Below are 13,329 nucleotides of genomic sequence, written 5' to 3' on the forward strand. Positions count from 1 at the left end.
CTCACGCGCTGAGTTGATTAAAATTTTTTGTATTCGATCACAGGTTGAGATGGTTTGGGAAATTCGAGTCAAAACTCACGCTCTGAGTCGGTTCGGAAAATTTGACGCATAGCTAACATGCGCTAAGTCACTTCGGATTTTTTCGATTAGATCACAACTTGAGTCGGTTCGAAAAATTCGACTCATGGCTCACGTACTGAGTCAATTCGATAACAGTTTGAATTGGCTCGGGAAATTGGACTCATAACTCACGTTCCGAGTTGATTTGATCAAATATTCATCATACGAATTGCGCACTGAGTTGAATCAAATTTTTTCGATCAAATCAAAGCTTGAGTCGGTTCAGAAAATTCGACTCATAGCTTCTGCAAAGTCGATTCGATCACAGTTTGAGTTGGTTCGGAAAATTCGAGTCACGATTCATACGCCGAGTCGGTTCGGATTTTTTCGATTTGATCAAGTCGAATTACATTGAATTTACATCAATAAATTAATATTGAAGTATGGAGAAAACTGAAACATTATCTAATGGAGGGAAAATGGGTCCAAATAATTCGATGACTGTAAATCGAGAGATACTTTTTTTTCTGCTGGCAAAGAAACAGGAATGGAGATACTGGAGGTGACTGTAGGAGGAGAGCTTCTTCTATAAATGGTCATGTGTGTCAGAGTCGTCGAGTCTACTGACACTTTATGTGCACGCCGGATTAAAATGGCAAACACGATTGGTTTACAAGGCTCGTGAAAACATTTTGCAAACTTTTTACAGCCTCAAATCCTTAGACCGTTTTTAGTATTCAGGATTAAGATTCTCTCAAATAAATCTTTGTTTAAATACCAACGAACCGATCCCAGTAATTGGAAAATATTATAAATTTGTTCATGAATCGACAAAAAAATAAATCGAAATCTATTTTTTTATTATTATTGACTTGAGATTCTTTCATCTATTCCCCGTTTTTCTTTATTTTTTAAAGAATTTCTATTTTTCCCCTGTTTTCAAGAAACTTATCCTTTTTATCTTTTCTTCGCGAACTGAATTAATAAAACTCAATAAGAAAATACAATTATTTTTCGTTTAAAGCTCATTTTTTAAAATTGAAAAGTCTACTATTATACTTTTGGCTGGGAATTGATCTCTTTTGGTGAAAAATTTAAATATTTGGTTGAAAATTAATCTGGTTTGGTTTAGGATTCAACTATTTGGTCGCAAATTCGGCTATCTTGGTTAATTTTAAATGTTATTGAATTAAAATTTAATTGATTTTTTTGGTTGAACTATCAATTATTAAATTTTTCGTTGAGAACCTATCATAACTGGCTAAAAATGTAATTATCTAGTAGAAAGTTTAACCTTTATTTAAAAAATCACTTACGTAAGTAAGTGATTTTAAGTATGAAAAAATGCCCCCAAAGGGGATAAAATTTTTGAGAGTATACAAACAAAATTTTCCCAAAATTTCAAAACCCGTTACCGCCAGATTGGAAGAGTTGGGGGGGGGGGGCGTCAATTTTCGTTTTTATTTTTTCTCTCTGTTTCTATCGTTAGAAAAACTCTGAAAAAACTCACATAACTTTTTCAATGATTCTCAACATGCATGATTTTTTCGAACAAAATTTCGGCAAGAAATTCAAACTCAACAAAATGTTCAAAATAAAAAAAAATGTGCGTGGTAAACTTAATTACTATTATAGTTTTTCAACCACAGAATAGAGTTTGTAAACGATTCCCTAATATGTTCCTTTCCCGGAAAAAGAAATAGCTCAATTTTTTCCAGCGTTCAATTGTGCCCCGGGCTTTTGATTTCAAGGAATATGTTCCATTCAACTACTTTTAATTTAGACACCTCCAGTCCTATTTTATTATTCCGGAAAATGCCCAAAAAATGCAAAATAACAGTTTTATATCAAATTAATGCCCCAGACGGTATGTTTTTAGAATTTTTTTAACATGAGATATTTTTAATCGATAAGTGACGAATTTCCAAGTATTTTTCAAATGACTAAAAATTTTTGAAAACAATTAAAATTTGTTGAAAATATTTTTCTCACCCTGTAAATCGTGGAAAGTTATTATCTTTCAGGATAAATAATACAAAGTTGATGAATTTCAAGTGTTGTAGTTCTTGTTTAACACATTTGGTAATTATTTAAACAATTTTCAATAAAAATTTAAGAAATTTAAATTAGATTAAAATCAATATTAAAAATCCCATTTAACGTACAATAATAAAATTGATGCAAACTCCTGTTTAAAAAAAGGATTCAACGACCAAATTTAGACCACAACAAACAAACAAAAACAAAAAATCCTATTGTAATCTGAAAAAACCAAACAGAAAAAAAAACAAAAAAAAGAAAATCTTTTGGACAAAAGTAAAAAACTTCTCTTTTTTATTTTTGTCCGAAAGATTAAAATTTTTTTTCAGATTACGACAGGGTTTTTTGTTTTCCTTTGTTCGTTGTGGTCTAAATTTGCTCTTTGAATTCTTGTTTTTTTTTAACAGGAGTTTGCATCAATTTTCATTGGTTTAGAATTTTTTTCGCTGAAATCGTAAAAGGTTATTATTTCCTGAAAATAATTACGCAATTGAAGAATCTAGAGAGCAATATATTTTTAAAGGATATTTTAATTTTTAGAAAAAATTATTATTGCTTAAATAATATGGGGTATACATTCTGAGATATAGAAATACTGAATATTAAGAGACATGGTGTAAGAAGTTCGAAAAATTTAGATTTTTCTCACCTTTTCTATAAACAGGCGAAAGTGAATGATTATTATTTGTTTAAATAATTGCAAAATACCTTAAGCGAAAAAACAGTGCCTTTAAAAGTCTTTAATTGTAGAAAAAAATAACTTGTTACGATTTACCGAGAAAAAATTTTGTTTTGCAATTGCTAAATGTTTTTTAAATAAAATTTGGTTTAAAAATCCTTTCATTGTGTTATTAATTCCAGAAAATAATAAGTTTTCTCGCTTTATAGAGAAAAAATTGTTTAAAAAATAAAAACTCCTAAAATAATTACCAAATAACTCACAAAAAGTTTATAATAAGTACTTCTTTTTTCCATATTTTTAAAAATCGAATTTTTCCATTAAAACCCCCATTTTTATTTGAAAAGCTCGGAGGCACAGGTTAATGTTGAAAAAAATTCGCTATTTCTTTTTCCGCAAAACGAACTGAGATATTAATTGAATTTTATCACACAAAAAAAAGGTGAAAAAATTTTTCTTTTGAAAAGTTTTTTTTAAGTTAAATTGAAAAAAGTTAAAAAAATTTGTTTTGAATATTTGCTGTTAAATGGCTTACTGAACATTTGATTCACTTTGTTGGCATTCTTTGCATGCTTTCCCCGGCTACACCCAGTGTCCTTTTTAATAGACAATTATTCCAAATGGTCGAAGATTAATTTTTGGGTAGTATTTTCAACAGTTGTGGTAGGTTATAAAACTATTTTATTGAAATAAACCTTTTTTTGTTGAAAATTCATATTTTCTAGTTAAAATTCCCCTTTTTTGTATGTAGAATTTGATTTTTGGCTTAGCATTTCCACATTTTGTTAGAGAAAAAATATTTAGTTGAAAATTAATTCATTTGTTTAAAAATGATATTTTTTGTGAATATTACTTTATTTGTCAAAAATTAAAAGGGGTTGGTTAAAAAGCTGTATTTTGGAATTAAAATTAATTATTTTTCTTTCCTCATCGAAAAATGTTTTCATATATCTGAACCGTTGTTGTCAATTTTAATTAGATTGTTGCTCAAAAGTTCAGACTACTTCAAACTCATTACTCGATGGGTTTCCAATTTTTGTGCTTCGTTTATACACTTATAGTAACTTTTTATTTAAAAATATTTAATATAAAAATATTTAACATCAAAATAAATAACAAAAAATTATCGTTTCGCTGTACACTGTTAGAAATTTAGAATGGAAAACTTAGAATTGGTTAATATTAGCTTTCAAAAATAATTCAAGCTAATATAATCCTCAAAATTTTGGCAACTGTCTTATTTTATTTTTTGGATGTAAAAAAATTATTTACCATTGAAGTAAAACTGGAAATGGCCAAACCTTCTGCAGCCCAGGAAGTTTCCATATTCATGGAGACCCCACGTGGTTCTATCAATCCTTGGGATCTAATCGCCATCATTAAATTTGAACATTAAACTTTTTTCCAAGAAGATTTCAGTTCTCCATCATGAGGCCGATATATAAGGTTTCACAAATTCACTGTTTATTACATTTGAAACTTTTTTGAGAATCTTTCAGTTGTATTTTTAACACTTATGTCACTGTCTTTTTAATACAATGACTCCAAACTAAGATTCGAAAGATGAAATCATCGTTTTACAAAAAGGAATTTATTTTTCAATAAATTAAGAACCTAAACAAATGAACGTTATCTGTTATAAGAAAACTTGTAGTATGAAAATTGATTTAGATTATAGATTAGAGTTTATCTTATTGCATTCCTCAAACCGAAATTGTCTTTCCTTCTTTAACAAAATTATTTAGTTTATCCTAATCGTAAATTTAAGCACAAAGGCAATTTTTCATTGCAAAATGACTTTAAATTTCATTGCAAATTAATGTTATGTAAAGAATGAGTCACAATGGACTCAATTTAGTTCATTATATTGTTTCACAAGACACCTAGATTCTTTTTTCCCTCATTCTGAATAATTTGTTCGAAAATTCTCAAACTTAGAATTATTCTTTTATTGATAAACTAAACTATTAAAATGTCAATAGCTTGAAAAAAATTGAGTCGCTCGATAAATATTTAAGATTTACTAATCTCGTAGAAACAAATTTAAAAAATGAATAATAATTTGCTAAACAAAATATCTATAATTGAAATGTAATACTATTTTTGATAATTTAAAATGACTAGTTCTGTAATCCATATTTACCAATCAATGGCATAGGCTTAAAATAAAGCAATGACTTCACCATTTGCAAACGACAGTCTAAAGCCAGCATTTTGTTCCTAATAATTGTTTAAAAAAATCACTTTCTCATTTCGCAATAATTAAAAGATGTTTTGAAAGCATTTCTGTTTTGGGATTAGGTTTAAATTAATTCAATCGATCATGGCAGCGGAAAAAAATTGTAAGCTGACCGAAGTTACCATCACAACTGGCTTGCTATCAACCCCACAAACTTCAACCCCTCATGTCAGGAGTACACGCATGCGCAGTATAACCACTTTGCGACAGTAAAAGAAAAGTTCCTAGAAACTATATTGGGTTTATGAATTTTGTATTACTCTATTCGATTTGTCAATCACAAAATTACAATAGTGTTTTATTTGACGTTAATCTAAAGGAATAATCTGAAATTATTATTAACGAGAAGAGATTGAAAATGTCTGGAAGATAGCAAAAGGTATTTTAATTTGTAAATTTAAATATAAAATGCATAATAACACAACATTTTTGTATTTGTTATTTATTTGATTTTTATTAATTATTATTAATAATTAAATTATAAATTGATTTATTAATTTAGGCAACATTTTTGCTTACAATTCCCGTCAATTGGATTCATTGAACAGAGCTATAAGAAAAAAAGAGAAATTGTAAGTTTGTAAAATAAATTTTTATACAAAATTGTCATATCAAATAATAGTTATTGTTATTCGCCTATAAAATTTATTTCTTTGAGATTGCTTGATTTTTATCTTTTGCCAATGATGTTTTCCGAAAGAAAATTTGCTATGAATTATTATTTTATTTTTTTTATAAACAAATTATTTGAACAAATTCATATATACGGCGTTTTAAGACAAAAAGAAATCGTTTCTTCTTCTGACCTTGTTGAAATAATATGGCTAATAATGTTCTATAACAAAATGTTGCCAAACATCGCTTATCGTTGACTTTATAAATAAATTAAATAAACAGAAGTTCAATGAAATTTTTTTCCTTAAAACGCCTTATATGTTAATTTGTTTCTAAAATAAACGAATATTATTGCACAGTAACATTCTTTTAGAAAAAGTCATTGGCAATATAATTTCAGCAAGTTCAAAAGAAAAAACGATTTCTCTTCGTTCAAAAACGTCTTAAATGTGGATTTCTTTATAGAATTTGTTTATAAAATAAACAAATTTTAATGGGCTATAAAATATTTTAGAAAGTACCATTGGAAATATAATTAAGAAAATTTGGTTTATAATTTATTTATAGAAATAATTAATAACATCTAATCTTAAATTTTGAATGGCTACAGTTATTTTAGTGGTTTTGAAATCTTTTCAAATTTTAAATTATTTTTGATATTATTTAAAAATATTTAAATATATTTCAAAACGATAAAAATTTTCCTAATACTTTGGGAAAATTCTGCAAAATAAAAAAAAAATTAACGGAAAATTTTTCAGATTCTTTTTTGTCATCTTTAGAAATATTTAGAAATATTTAGAAATCTTTTTGAATATAGTCTTAAACAAATTTTGTTTGATAAAAAATTATTTAAAATTTGTCCACAAATCCTGAGAAAATTGTTGTGTTCTCTGGAAACATTCAAAAAATCTTAAAAAGCTTTTAAGATTTGTACTAAATCTTAAAATATTTACATTTTTCCAAAACTTGTTAAAATCATTCTAAGTTTAAAATTATTTTTTTACCTTTTTCACACTTCGCATATCTTTTGTAACAGTTACAAATTTGGTTGAATATTCTCTTTAAATTAATTTTTCAAGATAAAAAATCACTTCTAACATATATTTTTTCAAATTTCGAATAATTTGGAATTTTTTTTAAAACTTCAATCTTGCAAAATTAAAAAGTTTTCTTTCAAATCTTTTCGACATTTTTTCTTGAGATTTTAGGAAATCGTTTGAAATGTTCTGAAATGCTTAAAAATATATTTAAAAAAATTAATTTATCAAAATAAAAAGTCAAATTAAATTTTCCCTAAAATCTTAAGAAACAATTCAAAATTTTGCATAAAAATCTTGAAAAAATGTACACTGTTCAAAATGACTCGGAAACTACTAAAACTTTAAATCATTTTTGAATCTCCTAAAAGCTTCTAAGACTTTGAAATATCCTCTAAAACAATTAAAAGTTTTAAAAATATTTAAAAAAATTCTGCAAACATTTAAAAAATTGTTAAAAAATCTTTCCGATTTTCGTTTCTCCCATTTCTTTGAAATTGTGAAAAAGTATAAAAGTTATATTATTATGACAAATTGTTAAGAAAAGATTTATTTTTCAATTTTAAAAAACACTTGCAATTAAAATGTTCCTTTTTATCAATAATGTTTAGAAAGATTCAGAAATAAATTACATCATCGAATAAAATTACTTGGGAATTTTAATTTATTAAAGTGATGGTGCAGAAAATCCCTAATATTTATTCTAGGCAAATATATATAGCCTCATTTAATATGGCAAAATGGTAATGAATATAATTATTTTGCTCTTTTTAAAAAAGTTGGTTAAAAATTTCAAAACATAACTGTCGCCTTTTCTGTTAAAGAATCATTTACAATTAAAATTTTTTGTTTTAAAAATAAATTTGTAAAATTAAAATTCCTTATTTTTGATCATTTTATTCCTCCCGTTATTTTTAGATAGGATTTAATGTGTTGTGATTCATACAAAGAAATTAGGTAAAATATTTTTAAATTAGGTAATAACATTTTTTCATTCGACACATTTGATTTGAAATTTGATTAATTAAGTTTATTATATTTGGTTACCAATTTTGGTTCGTATGATAACAAATTTAAATTATATTATTGGTTATGAACTGATGAAAAATAGAATGTATATGATGTGAAAAATAGGTATCTGGTTTCTTATATTTCACAATGTAAGCATGAAAAACTCATTTGTTGACCTACTGGCCAATTAGTGGAGAAATCAGTTTCTTCCATTGGGTAAAGATGACAATGGGAACAGACAATATTGATTACCAGCTTTCATGCAACATAATAAATATTAATTAGGAAATAAAAATCATTATCTTAATTTAAATCAAATTAACCTTCCTTTATTTTCTTAGGAAATTTTTCATTCCTTTGGATTTTATACTTAGGTTTAAAAAAAATTAGTTTATACAATAATTCATTTTTTTAATATGAAAATTATAAAATAATTATTAAATTTAAAAATGAATTTATATTATTTAGAGGGTGAGATCAGATAATAATTAAAGGCAGTTAACTGCCACTGAAATTTCAGTATTAATAGCCACTTTGGCGGTCCTGTCATTTTAACCCAAAAAGTCCGGTAGGCATACCTACGGCCATAATAAAAATAAATTTATCAAATTAACTGCAGAATTTTCAAATCAATTTCAATTTAACAAGTATTGCAAACTTAAAAGTTATAGAAATGATAAAATTGAAATCGCCAACAATTTATTTTGAGAGCATTTGTATTTAAAATCCAAAAGTTTCAATAATTTATAAGTTTACGTTCGAAAATGCGAATCTTTGTAATAAAATAAATAAGGTGAATGTACCAGTTCTCGTGAAAATTGGTTATAATTTAAATATATTGTTAAAATACAGGTTACAAATAATGCTTAATGGTAAAATCCATTTATTTTTAGTATTTTACACTATAAAATGAAATTTTAATTAATTTAATTTAGTTGAAAGGGGCATTTTTGGTTTTGGGGTATTGACTGATGTAATAGGAGGGCTTTGTAAAATTTTCAATATTGTGGCCGATATTGTTAATTGAAAATTGGAATATATTTTAAAATTTTTTATCTCTTCTATTATTAATAGGACGAGAAAAATATCTCTGTATAAACGCACGCAGAAAGTATTTAAATTAAATATTTTTTTTTAATTATCTACATATCAACTTTGATATTGTTTGTTGATCAAACAATTTTTTATTTTTTTTCCGGTGCCAGGAATTACTTGAAATTAAAAACGAAATAAACCTATAGTATATATACATATAGTATATATACATATAGTATATATAGTAAATAAACATTCTGTTCAGTAACGATCTTTGACAATATTTTATTTTCCGGTCATAATGGTTAATTGTTTAAACAAATTTTATGAAAAATTCACAATTTAGCCTTTTTTTAACATATATACACTGTTGTTTTTCATATTTCGTCAAACTGTTCTATTTTTAAACGTTGAAAAGTAGAAAAATCATTAATTCGTTAAAATTATTTAAAAAATAAAGAAATAATAATTTTTTAAAAAAGATAACAAAATGTGCCGATAAAAAGAAAAATAAGGAAAAGGGGCTCTTTCTGTACAAAAATGTCGGTGCGAGTACACAATCTTTTTAATTACTATCTAATTGTACCCTATAAACGATATACATCCATTTTTTTAATAATATTTTTTTGCTATTTTTACCTGAAAATAAAATAATGTCGAAATTTTGTACTCAAAAGTAGTTTTTAGTCTATTCCATAAAAAAACGAAGGATTTATAATAATAATTTTTAAAAAGTCACTAACATGTAAGAAAGTCGTAATAAATTATTACTCTCACATATATCGCGAAAGAATTTTATGGAAAGAAATATACGAGTCTTGTTAATGCTTAAGAATAATTTTTTTTTTCATTAATTTGTTTATGACAAATATTTTTTTATATATTTACTTCTCAATATAAGTAATCATTTTTCGAAATGATTTTTAGAAATGCTAACACTGACTTTAAACATTTTTTAGCTATTGCAAGCCTACTTGCACCATTTTTTCCCACGATCAAAAAACTTTCAGATTTTTTTCTTTGAAAATCAAAAAATTCGTTTTTTCTTCATCTTTATTTATTTATTTTTTTATTTTGCAGTATTCGTATTTCAATAATTTTTTTTTTTTAAATCATACACTTTCTGCGTACATTTGCATAGGATTTTTTTTGTTGGGTCAGATTTAGTAGCGATGAAAATTATAAAAAAAATTTCAAATTTTCAAAACTTTAATTTTCAATAATGAACCATATCCCCAAAAAATGTATAAGTTTTGCAATACCCTTTTACCATATTATTCAGTATCCGTAACACTATATAAAATATTTTAAAAGAGAAAGGAAATCCATGAGCCACTTTTTCCTTTTCAAATGGAATGTCCCAAAAAACATTAAAATTTGCGTTATGATTACTGAAACTTCACTTTCCTTTTATTAGAAAAATTAAAAAATTAGTTCGAATATTTTAGTATAAAAAAAAATGAAACTAGGAATGATATATCACTTGATATAGTACTTTCATCATGCATTTGATGGATGGGTGTATGCATAAATTTGAAAAACTTGGTCGAGGTCATTTTTGATAAGACAAGTAATTAAATTAAATTTCGAAATTCCAACAACGTCCTGCAGATTAATATGAAGTTAATTGAATAAAAAATAGAAACGCGCTTCATTTATAAAATGCGATCGTTAAAATCAATTTAGGAGAAACATTTTCACAGAGTAAATTTTAAACAAATATTTGAATTTTCACCTGAAAAACAATTTTCTATCAAAAGATACAATTTAAAAAAAAAAGTTCATTTTTGGCCAAACAGTTGTATTGATAACCAAATCCTTGTAAACTCTTAAGCAAAAAAGACAAATTTTGAATGAAATAAATAAATGCTTCACAAAAAAGGACGGATTTTTCAGAAAACAGTTGAATTTTAAACAAAAAAGTTTATATTTAACAAAGAAAGATGATTTTTAACCAAGAAAGATGACATATGTACCACAAAAAATTATTTGTTAACGAGCTGGTTAAATTTTCAATACAATGCTTACACTTACAACAATATATTTAAATTTCTAACCAAATAGTTAAATTTTCAACTTAAACAGATGAATTTCTAACCACGAATAATTATTTTCCACCAAAAGACGAATTTTCAAAAAATGCATGAATTTTGTAGTTTAGAACATAATTTTTTTTTCTTTAATATTCATCACTACCGGTTTAAAAATACTGATTTCTAAAAAATTTCATCTTCAAACGGGACGGAAGTCATAAAAACACAAAACAAAGTAACATCGTTAAATCCTCAACCAAAGATCAATTTTCAACAAAGAAGATTAATATTTTTCCCAAAGAGACGATTTTTTAAAACAAAATGCAAAAATTTGTTAGAAAATAATTCAATTTTTATCTTATGAGGAATAGATTTTCCACCAATAGATTCGAACACAAAATGACGAATTATCTACAAAACACATAAATTTTCGGCTCCAAAATAAATGGTTTATTTATTAACCGAATAATTGAATTTCAAATGAATAATTGTTAATTTTCTATAAAATAGGCGAATTTTACAGCACAAAAGATTAATTTGCATTTAAAAATCTTATTTTTTTCCAAGAATAGGAATTGTCAACGACATAGTTTAGTTCCCCATCAAATTGTGGAATTTTTTAAGCCAAATGACGAATTTTTCAGAAAAAACTTGGAATTTTAACCCGAAAATATCAATTTTCAACCAAATATCTTGATCCTCAACCAAAACAGGCATATTAATACATTTTTTAAGTAAATACGAATTAAAAAAAAAATACATGAATTTTCAACCAAATAGCTGAATTTGTAATTAGAAAAGATCGATTTTCTATTTGAAATATCAATTTTCAACAAAAAAAGTAAAAGTTACATTTTAAGTTAAAACAATAATTAAGATGAAACCGAAGAAAACTATATTAAAAAAAATAGGATAATTTTCAGTCAGAGATGAATTTCAAGCTAAAATAATTAATCTTAAAAAACAATATTTTAAACAAAAGAGCTCAAAATTTAACCTAGCAGTTGAATTTTAACCTTAAAGATTAATTTTCAGTCAATAAGAATTATTTTGTCACAAAAAATAATTTTTAACGAAATACATGAATTTTCGGTTGAAAAATTAATACTCAACAAAATAAAAAATAAAATTAACGATTATTCAATAAACAAGATTAATTTCTGATGAAATATTAAAATTTTCAACCAAAAAGATTAATTTTAAACAAAAAAGATAAATTTTTTGGTCAAAAAAGTAATTTTTATCAAAATAATTGAAATTTTTTAATTATAAGATGTACATTTTTAACACATAATGTAAGAGTTAAATTTTAAGTTACAATAACTGATTTTCAACTAAAAATTAAAACAACAACTATCTAGTTTTATTATAAGAACAGATAGTTGCAAATAACAATAATTTGTTAAATAATAATCCAACAAAATTAGAAGGCAACCAACCAAATCCCCTTCCTTTTTTTATTTCTTTCGCATTTTTTATTTTCATTATTATCAAATCTCAGTAACAAAAACATTTTTTAAAAATAAACGCGACCATTAAAAAATAAAATAAAAAATACCCAAGCAGACAGGAACAGCGTAAAACCACAATGCTCTCTTTCTGACATCCGAGAATGAAAAATGTTCTAATTTTTTATTCCACTTTTTTATTTTTGTCGAACGGCGAAAATTATTTTATTTTCTTGTTTAAGAGAGAATAGTTTTTATTTTATTTTTAAATTTCAATAGGAGCATTTTATGGTGGTTGTATAAATTGGGTCGTTGGATTTTGTGTATTATTTTCCGGAATTCTGCAAATTAAAAAGTGAAAAATTAAAAAGAACCCTCAAACTTTTGAGCATTATTCTAAAAAAATATTGTGATAAATAACAGTAAATTGTTTAGGCAATTACTAACGTCAAATTTAATTCATTATTAATTCGCTTCAACTGAAAAGTTGATTTAAAGTTAAAAAATTCGGAAAATCTGCAACTTTCTATCTCCATTCTAAAATAAAATTGCTAAAAAACAATGACATATTGTATAAACAATTTTGTTTGTAAAAAGTACAAAAAATCACATTTAGCGCCAAAAACGCGCAAAACCCAAATTTTCACTTAATTTTGTAATTGTTTTGAACCCTATGAAACACGCCTATGGGGGTGATCAATAAAAAAAGTGATTATTCATTTGCATTCCATAGATAATTGTAAAGTCTCTAAATATAGTTTTTTCCAAAAGAGTGTATTTACTTATTTTTGTATAAATTCGAACAAAATTCTGGGCGATGTGTATTAATTTAAGAAAATTGTCTACCCTATACACATAATAAGTCAATTGTTAAAAAAAGAACAGGTTTGCAGCCATCTATAATTTAGAAAGTGATTCACTATAATTTCAGTCTAACCTATTTTTTTTTTTAATTTAAAAGGTTTGTTAAAACGATACGAACCTATAGGATATTTAGAGTGGTTACTGTTGAAGGCAATAATTAATACTGACAGTGGTAAATCGATCCAAGCGTAAAATATCGCGTAGGAACCCATTCATTGGAAACTTCATCGCCCACGGAAATTTATTCCCAAGCCGACCTTGCTTC

General features: G+C 25.4%; 1 protein-coding gene across 6 annotated transcripts in view; it reads right to left on the bottom strand.

Moving 5' to 3' along the window:
- LOC117172702 (trichohyalin-like) overlaps positions 1 to 13,329 on the bottom strand; it is a 113,919-nt gene that overhangs the window by 61,489 nt on the left and 39,101 nt on the right. The window lies entirely within an intron of this gene.

This window comes from Belonocnema kinseyi, chromosome 5 (assembly GCF_010883055.1).
Source record: "Belonocnema kinseyi isolate 2016_QV_RU_SX_M_011 chromosome 5, B_treatae_v1, whole genome shotgun sequence".
Lineage (NCBI taxonomy): Eukaryota > Metazoa > Arthropoda > Insecta > Hymenoptera > Cynipidae > Belonocnema > Belonocnema kinseyi.